The sequence below is a fragment of the Gavialis gangeticus genome, unplaced genomic scaffold (assembly GCF_001723915.1).
Source record: "Gavialis gangeticus isolate Ggan-Ray unplaced genomic scaffold, GavGan_comp1, whole genome shotgun sequence".
Lineage (NCBI taxonomy): Eukaryota > Metazoa > Chordata > Crocodylia > Gavialidae > Gavialis > Gavialis gangeticus.
In genome coordinates, this window is record NW_017728992.1 from 150,983,324 (window position 1) to 150,995,201 (window position 11,878).

Below are 11,878 nucleotides of genomic sequence, written 5' to 3' on the forward strand. Positions count from 1 at the left end.
CTATTGTTTCTGTACTCTGTTCAGCAATTACTCCTGTGTCTCATAATTTGTCAGTATGGTAACACCAAACAATATTAGGTACCATTTGCACTGGGTGAAATAAAGGATCTATTTATGCAGTCACAACTGCAGGCTTCCATTTATTAAGTCCTCACTAATCATGAGCCAATACATTTTTGCCTACATGTAGCTGTGGAGGTGTTCCAGTTCGCTTTATCGTGGCTGTTCCCTTTGTCATGGCCTGACTTAGCTGGCAACTTGTAACATGTTGCTGCAAGTCCAGTTTTAGTAAATTGAACCCTGATCTGATATTCCAGCCCAGAAATAGCATTGCTAGTATCTCATCAGTACTACATTCAGATATGCTAGCAAGAAGTGGGCCATCTTCTGCTGTACTGACCCTGCCTCTTTCATGGAGAGCAAGCCATTTTTGAAAGGCTACAAATTTAACCAGTCACTTTTTGGCTGGGTGGTATGGTGCAGAAGGAGATATGCCGAATGACATTTTTCTTCATGAACCCTTGAAACTCATCTAAACTAAATTGTAGGATATTGTTAATTACAGCTTGTTCTGGCAATCCAGTCCTTGCAAACTGACCTCTCAGGTTTTTTTGCTGTCTATACTGCTATAGTGGTTTTCAAACAGAAAACGTGTGGCCATTTGGAGTAGACATTCACCACCACTAGGTATATCATCCCTATAAACGGTCCTGCAAAATTAATATGGAGCTGTCGCAAGGAAATGGATAGCCATTCCCACAGGTATAATGGTGCTGGTTTGGATATCATCTGTACCTGTTGGCATCCCATATGTTCCTTAACAAGGTGTTTTATTTTTTGGTCATTATCTGGCCACCATACAAAGCTTCTGACTAGAGTCTTCATTTTTACAACTATTAAGTGCCCTATGTGCAGCTCTTCTAAAATTCTTGTGCACAATTTACTAGGTATAACAACAAGAATCCCCCACATTACACATCCTTGCTGTATAGTAGGTTCATCTTTGCATGAATAAAAAGGTGCTAAATTAGGATTTTCCATATGTTTCCAATCTTCAGGGTAGTTTCATTCCTCTGTGCTAGTGTGGGATCTTGGTTTCTTGCCTGATCATGCCACGGTTCACCAGGGCATACTCCAGCTGGAATAAATTAATAATTTCAGTAGATTCTACTATAGAAGGCTCTTTCACAGGTAAATGAGAGAGTCCATTAGCATTTCCATGTGCCTTTGTTCTATTGTATTCAATTTTATAACAAACCAGCTAAAAAGAGATCCTACCATTGCATACAGGTCACACTTGTCCCAGACACTCCTTTCTTGGGATGGAGAATTGAGAGTAAGGGGTTGGTAATCTGTGACCAATGTAAATTTTCTCCCATACAGGTATTGGTTAAATTTCCTCACTCCTCACACCCACTTAAAGCTTCTTTGTCTATCTGTGCAGAATTCCATTCAGCTGCTGTAAGTGATCATGATAGAAATGTTATGGGCTGGACAGCTTTCACTTATTCTTTAAAGGTTTAGCTTGTTGGCTTTTCTGCGGGGAGCAGGCTGTGCAGTAAAACTTGTTCTTTTTCTTCTACTCAGTAATGCAGCTACATAATTCTGAGGGGAAACTCACTTACCTAAAAAAACCTGCTCCTATATACATGTATATGTATGTACCTAAAAAACCTGCTCCTATATACATGTATATAGGAGCAGGTTTTTTAGGTAAATGAGTTTCCCCCCAGAGTCATGTAGCTGTATATACATATATAAGCAGGGACTTTTTAGGTAAATGCCAGTATATGCCAGTTTTTTTAGGTATATGCCAGTCTTCCAGAATGGTAATATAAACTCCAATTGTCCCATTTTGAGTTCCAACAGATTTCAAGGACTCACAATTAAAGCAAGTTCTTTAGGTTGATGTAATACATGCCCTGCTCATGGGTTCCCATCCTTGTTACTAGTTCTTTTGTTTGTCCTGGGCATGCATAAATAAATGACTCTAGCCACAAGCATGGGAAAAAAGTGCTGCCAGACTGGCAGGCACAGAATGTATCGTAAACATGAAGAAAAGTATACATTCGTTGTCATTGCCATTAGCCAAGTCAGCAGAAAGTAACCTTCTCTATAGTACTGAACCCTAGACACTCATTTCCCAGTCTGTATTTATGCAAGCGATTATTCTGCTCCAGGCACAGGACTTTGCACTTGTCTTTGTTGAATCTCACTGGATTGATTGCAGATCATTTCTTCAGCCTATTCAGGTCATTCTGGATCTTAGCCTTACTCTCCAGAGTATCTGTGCCACCTAACTTCGTGCCATCTATACATTTGTTAAGCCTGCACTCAATCCCATCGTCTGTGTTCATATATCTGACAGAATTGATCAAATTACAGTACCTGATAAAAGAGACATAACTTTCAAAGAGCCCTTTAGAGTGAGTAGTTCAGTTTTAACTCTCTAAGGCAGTAATTCTCATGCTTTCTACTTGAAATGCTCATTAGACTTGAGATACCCTTAAGAAAATGCCAGCTCCTGGCTTTCACTCATTTTTTTTACTGGAAAAGTAATAGAGCAATTCTGTTGCAAAGAACTCAGAAAGATGACAACAGGTTCCAGAATATTTTTGATGCTATGGATTCCTATTTGAAATCTCTGGATTTATCTTAATAAATCCTGGGTAGGTATTTCCACATCTCATAGTGTTAATGTTGAGCAATATCCCGCGGCACTCTTGAAAGCATCCTACAACATCCTAGGCTGGGGGACATGGTTCCGGTTGAGAATCATTGCTCTAAGGCACTGAAGTGTGTCAGAAGGTATGTCTACACTTCAAGCTAGTCTATATTCTTACCTGTGTTTTAGCTTAAACCACATTGTCACACAGCTATTAAACCTTTATAGCCATGCTTATATGTGCTCCAAAACTGAAGCTGGGGGAAGGGACTGTAGGTTTGGGGAGACGGGGAAGGTGGGGGGAGAAGAGGGCTGGGCTGCCTGTACATGGGGGTTCAGGCAGGGTCTCATACTGCTCATGCAGCAGCAACAGGTGGGTTGGGGGTGGCCTCTCCCACACGGTGGCATTAGCAGGTGATGGTCTCATGCTGCTCTGAAGTGGTGGAGCTTGTGCTGCTCACATGTTGCAGGCTTGCGCAGCAGCAGTGAGGCAGGGCTCATGCTGCTCCTGCAGGAGGGGGGCTGCACATGGCAGAAGTCCCTGGAGACGATGCAGCACGTCCTGCACAATGCAACCTAGGGCCTGCACTGGTGCAGAGTGTGGCTCCTGTCTGCTTTGAAGCTGGACAGCCTTTAGTTAGATCATAACAGCTGCTTGGTTCAAGCCTGTAGGTGCTACTATAGTACAAATAAAATATATATTTTTGGATGCAGCACATCAGAATCAATGCTAGTAAATCACCAATGTACATTTTTATACAGCCTGCAAGTTTTTCAGCTCACCTCGCTATAAAATGGTGGCAACTACTTACACTGAGTGTCTTTAAAAATGAACTTTTAGCAGGTCAAATCTGAAACTCATCACTTTCATAGTAAATTGAATGGTGAATACCTATACACATTTTAAATTAAAAGATTCAGAATTTTTGAAGTGAATGAACATTTTTGCCTATTCTACCTCTGCCTGCTTATCAAGTAGTTTCAGTTCCCTGTTGGAACCAGCTTGAGGAACCAGCTTTAGACAGAGGAACTGAGACTTTATCTTGAGTCAATTAGTGTCAGCCTTGACAGGATTCCATTTACAACTAGCACAGTGATTTTTCAACCTTTTTACACTCCTTGTTTGACTTGAAGTGTCTCTCCATAACTTGTGAGATGAGTAGTATCCCATTTCAAAAACAAAATGTATTGATTGCAATGTTTACCTCTTTGCCAAGGGACTAGAGAGTTGTGGGGCAGAGCAGCAGCAAGGCAGGGATGAGCATAAGTCTGCATATATCTTCTCACCTCTGCTTATTTCCTAGCACCTCATGGTACCCTTGAAAAGATCTCATGGCACCCCAGAGTGACCCAGCATTCTGACTGAGAATCACTGTACTAGCACATGCCCTTGAATTTTTTTATTTAAACTGATAAAAATCATAGCAGTTAAGAGACAACCTGGCCTATGAATACATGTTGGGTGCTTACTCAAAAACTCAACTGTTGTTCCTTACAAAATGGGCATTATTGCCAAACAGTCATCCCGACCTGTTTACCATCCATGACTAAGCACACCATTAATCATGAAGTGACTACAAAGCAATACGTTTTTTAAGTTTTCGAAATTTGGAGTGTTCTGTGCCAGAAACAAAAAGGTGCATTTTAAACTTGAATGAGCAACTAGAAGAATAGAGCATGTTCTACATACTATATTAGGTAACACCTGTCAGATTTGTTTCAAGTTGTAAAAAAAAAAAAAGAAAAAAGAAAAAAAAAGATTACATTGAATAAGAATGTGTATTTTGCTGCTTGGTTTTGAATGCCTTTGTATGCAGATAACATCATCTCACTTTATCATATCTTTTAGAAGCTTTATAAATAAACTATAACGTTAAAAAGGAGGTGGCAAGGATTTCTTACAGCAATATCTTTATTTGACCAACTGCATAGTTTGGATAGAGATTGTTTTTCATTTGAAAATATGTCTATCTTCAGGTTTGACACAGTAACCTTTCTGGTCTGACCTGAAAAAGAATGGATTGTATGCAAAAGCTTGACTAACTATCTCAGCTATGCAGTTGGTCCAATAAAAGTTATCACCCTAAAAAATCCTTGCCTCTTGCATAATTCTTGAACCATCACAGGTACAAACACCGCTCTAATACTGAAAGGAGTTCATAGGGCTCTTTATAAAATGCTCTTCAATAAATATGGAATCTTACAGTGTTGTTACACATTACAATTAGGACATGCTAAAGTTAGGCAGCACTAAAATTAGAACAAGCAGTCACACATTAAGGGTTAATAGGATCATAGGAAAGTAGGTCTGGAAGGGATCTCGTGAGGTTATCTAGTCCAGCCTCATGCTCAAGGCAAGATCATCCCTGATTAAACCATCCTAGCCAAGTGTCTGTCTAACCTGCTCTTGAAAACTGCCAAGGATGGATGTTTCACAATTTCTCTAGGTAGTGTGTTCCAATGCTTGACCCCTCATAGTTCTTCCTAGTCTTCAACTCAAATTTCTCCTGCTGCAGCTTGAGGTCACTGTAGCTGTAAGGAACAGGAGTAGGAACAGAGAGGAGCCCATTTCCATACTCTCTATAAATCACTCTTCAGGTATTTGAAGACTGCTATTAAATCTCCCCCTCAGACTTCTCTTCTCATATCTTTCAGCATTTCCTCATTAGTATGTTTTCTATGCCTCTAATCATTTTGTCACTCTCCACTGGGCTCCTTCCAATCTGTACACATTTTTTGAAGTGTGGGACCCAAACTGGACACTGTACTTCAGGTGCAGTGTCACCACTGCCAAATCCCTTCCCTTGTTTTGCAAGAGACACATGTTATTACAAACCAATAGGCTATTGGCTTTTTTGCAAGAAGACACACAGTTGGCTTGTATTCAGGTTATGATCCACTGTAACCCTCTTGTTCTTCTCTGTAGTACTGCAGCCTAGCCATTCATTCCCCAGTCTGTATTTATGTAAGCAATTATTCTGCCCCAGGTGCAGAACTTTGTACTTGTCTTTGCTGAATCTCATTGAATTGATAACGGATCATTTTTTCAGCCAATTCAGGTCATTCTGGATCTTAGCCTTATTCTCCAGAGCAGTAGTCACCAACCAGTTGATTGTGATCAACTGGTCGATCATGGAGCCTCTGACCACCGATTTTGGTTGGGGGGGGTGGGGCTGAGCACATGCATGTCCTGTCCCACCCCCAACAGATCAGTCTGTAGGGGAGGGGGATGGGCAGATCAAGGCCCCCCACGTTGAGGGAGTGGGGTAGAGGCATGGACAAGTGGGGCCCCAGCCAGGCCGGGTGGTGGGATGATCAGAGCCCAGGTGGCTCATCCAAGGGTGCAGGGGGGCTCCCACGATTGTGCATACCACAGAGGCCCAAAGGCATGTGTTCCCCCAATCTGTGTGTGGGGTAGAGGCGGCTGCCACTGCGTGTTGTGCCCCGAGCCCTACTGCAGCTGTCGCAGGAGTAGTGCAATGCCACGCGTGTCCCAGCACTGGATGGGCAGCATGCTCAGCCCAGCAGTGGGATGCACCTGGCATTGAGCCGTCCCCTTAGCAGCATCAGTGGGGCTCAGGGCACAAAGTGCAGCACACAGGAGCAGCCACCTCTGCCTCACACACAGATAGGGGGCCATGTGCCTCCCAGGCCTCTGCCAGGGTGCATGCAGTGGTGGGAACCCTCATACACCCCTGGATGAGCTGCCTGGGCTCCAATCATCCCATCACCTAGCCTGGCCAGGGCCCCACTCACCCCTGCCCCATTCTCTCCCTCATCATGGGAGCCTCAATCTGCTCCCCACCCCTTCCCTCCTCCACAGACTGACCTGCTGGGAGGGGGGAGGTGGCCCTCAGTAGATCCTGGATTGAGCTTTAATTCAAAAAGTGATCTGCTTAAACAGGTTGGAAATCAGTGCTTCAAAGTATCTGTACCACTGTCATTTATAAAATTTACTAAGCGTGCATTCAATCCCATCATTCAAATTGTTAGTGAAGAGATTAAACAACTTTCAAACCCCTGAGACCTCCTCCCAACTAGATATTGAGTCATTGATGATTATTTGTTGACCATGATCACCCAACCAGTTATATTCGCCTTACAGTATTTTCATCTAGTCTGTATTAACTTATTAATCAGAATGTTATAGAAGACAATTTCAAAAAGCTTGCAGAAGTCAAGGTATATTACATCTGCTGCTCTGCACCCATCCACAGACCCTATCACCTTAGCATAGAAGGAAATCTGGTTAATCAAGCACAACTTGTTCTTGATGAATCCACGTCATCTATTCCTGACGCCTTGTTCTCCTGTAGATACTTTACAGTGGATTCCTTGACAAACTGCTCCATGATCTTTCCAGGTACAGAGGTCAGATTGACTCGTCTGCAAATCTTTCTTCCCTTTCTTAAATATGGGCACTATATTTACCCTCTTCCAGTCATCCAGACCTCACCCAAACTCCATAAGCTCTTAAAAAGGATAGCTAATGGCTCCAAAATTCCCTTCAGCCAGTTTCCATAGGACCCAGTCTAGTTGACTTGAAAGCATCTAACTTCTCGAAGTAGTCTCAAATAGGCCTGTGTGAGTCGGCAGCGATTCAATCTGGCTTCAGATCCAGCTGCTTCGGATGTCAGGGATCCAATTCGGAGCTCCAGACCAGGTTCCCTCTTTGATCCAGCTGAAGTGGCTCTGCTGCCTCGGACATCTGGCCATAGGGTATAATGGGAAAAAAAAAAAAAACAAGAAAAAAACCCAAACCAATGAAATATCTATAACTTTGTTGTTTTTTGTCTGATTTGGATGGAGCTTGCAGGAGTGGGAGCACCTGCTGAGAGCATGAAGTCTGCAAAGTTTCAAGAAGATCGGTGCAGGGGTTTGGGGGGGGAAGTGTACCCCAAATTCTTGAAAGCAAAAAACTCATGTCACATGTATGTGTTACAACACAGGGAGGTCAAAACTGCAGGGATGGTAGCTCCTGGTGAGGCCAAAAAGCCTGCCAAGTTTCATGAAGATCGGTGCAGGGGTTTGAGGGGGAACTGCACCTCAAGCTGCAGAAGGACAAAACTTGTGCCATGGGTGCTTGTGCAACTGACTGTCTCCATCTTGGGGCAGTTAATTGTCTGTGTTGATTCTTTCCTCTTGTTAGTCTGTGCTTTTGTGGGTGTTAGTTGATGGTAATCATAGACTCAATGAGTCGGAAGGGACCTCGACAGATCATCGAGTCCACCCCCCTGCCATGAGCAGGAAGGAGCACTGGAGGTGGCAGGGGTCATAAGTCTATCCAGTCTCCTCTTGAAGATTTCCAGGGAAGGTGAGAGCACCACCTCTCTGGGAAGCCTATTCCAGGCTCTGGCTACTCTTACAATGAAGTAGTTCTTCCTAATACCTAACCTGAAGCTATCCTCCCTCAGCTTGTGGCCATTGTTCCTGGTGACTCCAAAGGGGGTCCTGGTGAACAGATTTTCCCCTAGTCCCTGCTGGTGGCCCCTGATAAGGTTGTAGGCAGCCACAAGATCCCCCCTCAGTCTCCTCTTGCGGAGACTGAAGAGATTCAGGTCCCTCAGCCTCTCCTCATAGGGCTGGCCACGGAGGCCCTCAATCATAGGAGTGGCCTTCCATAATTAACTGGCTACATTAGCTAGGTCCTGTGTATTGAGCTGGTCCCTGAGTGAATCATGATTGATTGATAACTGGTAACACAGTAGCTTAGCAGCCAGGCCTGCTGTTGTCTCCTACGCCCCCAAAACAGACACAGTTGCACAAGCACCCATGGCACCAGTTTTGCCTGTCAGCAGCAGAGGTGCAGGGCCCCAGAAACCAGAACCCCTGCACTGGTCTCCTCAACAGCTGGCAAGCTTTGTGGCCTCAGCAGGGGCCACCATCCTTGCAGCTTTCATCCAGCTGTGCCTCAACACACGCAGTATCACCCATGGCACGAGTTTTGTTTGTCCACAGCTTGAGGTGCAGTTCCCCCCAAACCCCTGCACCTATCTTCTTGAAACTTAGCAGAACTCTACCCCAATCCCCCATTTGCATGATGGGATTGAATGCTCTCAGCAGAGACTATAATCCCTGCAAATGTTATCCAAATCAGACAAAAACAAAGTTAAAGGTATTTCATTGTTTCCCCATTATACCCTATGGCCGGATCTCCAAAGCGGCTCCAAAGCTCCAAACTGCTTCGGAAAGCCTAACAAAGCCAGCATTTCGATCCAGACCTGCTGCTTCGGACAGTGAAGCATCCAAAGCTCCTCTGGATCTGAAGCCTCTCACAGCCCTAATCTCCAACATGTTCTGCCATTATCCTAGGCTGTTGTCTCCTCCATTTTTACTGCCAACTGGATGTCATCTGGTAGTTGCCCCTGTCTGTGAAAGCAAGTTTTAAAAAGGTATTTAATACTTCAGACTTCTTTGCATGATCTGTAACTAGATTGCCTTCTGCATTACATAAGGGACCCATGGTTTCTCCAATCTTTCCTCTTCCTTTTGACATACTTACAGAATCCCTTTTTATTGTATTTTATGTACCTTGCCAGCTGTATCTCAAACTGTGCCCTTACCTTCCTAATTTTCTCCCTGCATACTTGTGTGATAATCTTATACTGTCCCGTAGTACTATGAACAAGTTTCTCCTTTTGAAATAGCCTCTCAGACGTGCACTGCTCAAACTTTCCACTGGTGGGCTGGAGAGAAGGGGCATGGTTAGGACCTGCCAAGTTTCTCCTGCTCACTAGATTTCCCCAGGCAGTCAGAGCTTATCCTCCAGCTTCCCATCTCCTTCCCAGCCCTCAGGGCTCATTTCTGACCTCCTTCCCATAGCCCCCAACCCTCACCCCCAGTCCTCTCCCAGCCCTTGGGGCTCACCCCCTCTCCTCTGTCCCCTCTAATCCCCTGCTCTCCAGGCTCAACCTTGTCTCCCTGCTCACCCGCAAGGGGCTTGGCTCAGCCCAGCAAGAGGCAGTGACAGGTTCCCCCTTCCTGCCTGTTCTCCCCCAGAGAGAGACAAGGAGGTTCCTTTGCCCCAGGGGGGACAATGTTGGCACCCTCAGGTGAGCCCTGGGGTAATAGAGGGTGAGCCCCAGGGGGCAAATGGGGAGTGGAGAGAGGGGCTGTGCTTCTGGAGAATGGAGAGGACTCCCCTTGTTGTCGGCTCCCCATGCTGTCACTTTGGAGTGTTAGCACCACTGTCCACCAGACAGTGCTTAACGATCATTCAAGCACAATTAACCCTTAAATGAGATGTGAAATACAAACACAGACAACTCAGCACCCTAAAATCAAAGTCTAACTTTATTACAGCATGGCTTTTACTATCTGGTACTTCATTAACCAGCATACTCTACTTGGCGTGCTGGTCAATGTGGCAAAAGCGGAACTGGAAGTCCCACTTCTGGTTTTGCCAAGTCCCACTTCGGGCCACAGCCCAGGGGTAAAGCAGCCTGCACAGGGCCCCCTCCCTGTCCCCCGGCACACTGACTCCAGGGAGTGAAAGCCTGGTGCACTGGATGTGGCGGGAGGGGTGGTGGCCCAACTAGGCAAAGATACTGCTCAGGTAACTGGCATATTTGGTTATCCGGCACCCCACATTCCCCATGGGGGCCAGATAACAAACGTTTGTTCTATTACAGCAAAAGCTTTCAGTGTTTTCAACATACAGAGAAAAAACAAAAGACACTTAGTACAATATTCTCACCCAATCGCAGATGATACTTTTCTTAACAGAAAAGGCTGGCCACACAGTTCCTGAAGCAGAGGGTGCCTTGTTGGCTGGGACAGGCCAGACAATGGTTGAAGGCTGGATTTATGATGATAAATGACGACAACTACACTTAACTTTCTTGCCGCCCCCTTTTATGCTTTTTTTAAATTTCAGTCCTTGATGACTCCTTACTTTGATTGATTTCTCTGCAGCCAACATACTGCCCATATTTTTATCCTGCCAACATATTCCTTCAAGACCCATCACAAGCACACATCTTAATTTGGCCTTTTTTCTGGTGTCTTGCTTTCAGTGTTGTCCATTGGTCTCCCTTATTACCATATCCAATTATTTCATGCCTCTGATTCAGCTGGTTAGTGCCAAGTTCAGTTAATTTGAGCTGGTAACAAAATTATTACTATGTTGTGTTAGAAAAAACTTCTCACAGTGATAGAAAAGGAAAGAAACATCAGGCAAGCAAACTCAAGGCCATAAGCTACTTGCAAGAGGCAAGGCCAGCTGATATTGCTGAAAAGTTTAGGCAACAACAAGGTTACACAGAATTTAAACAATGATTACATAAGGCTGAATATAAAAGAAAACTTTAAACAATACTGTGATTCACCACTCTGTAAACAGGTACAATTTTAAAGCATAAAATGACAAGCTACCCTAACAGGAGCAGGGGGATAGAGCATCCATAGGGGGCGGGGGGAGAGAGGCATCTCCTGGGATGCTGGAGGACTGTTCCCAACTCATGTTGGCACCATGGACCAGTCTAAATGTTCCTGCAATACAAGCTGCCCAAGACAAGCTAGACATAATCCTCTTCCAGAGAGGATTATCTGAGCGTTCAAAGTGCATTTAATTTGTCTTAAGTTAAGTCCTTACTTTAATGTACACACACTTCCATCTTAAAAGCCCTTAACATGTTGGAAAGGTAACACATAACAAAACCCTTAGAAATGACAACTTACAAGAAGTTCCAGAAATGAAAGATTAGCTATACTTTGGCCAGATTCTTCCTAGAGAATGGAGTATATTCTGTTTGCCTTCCTGCTCCTTTTGTTGGAGGGAGAACAGTCAAACAAAGGAGATAACAGGTTCAAACATAGAGGACACATCTACACATGCAATTAGTCATGATTAAAGGTACCACACATTAACCTAATACTCAGCAACTGATTTTTTGGCAGGTGTCTATATGTGCAGGGACTGGGCACTAAAGTTAGTGCCAAGTCTTTCCAGCTCTGCCATGTGCCAAGTGGCCACCAAGGGGAGCGCCAGCCTCTGGTCACATGGCTGTCAGCTCTTGGTAGCCATCTTGGACACCCCACCATACCCCACCTTCTGATCTCTGGTCAGCCGCTTCTCTACCCAGGAACAGTGTGCCCAGTGCAGGGACAGCATACAGCAGCTCCCTCCTTGCCCACCCTGCCTCCCCATGCCATGGCTGCTTCTGCTCCAGCCCCTGCCTCTGGGCTTGGAGGATCGTCTCCTTAAGGAGCGAC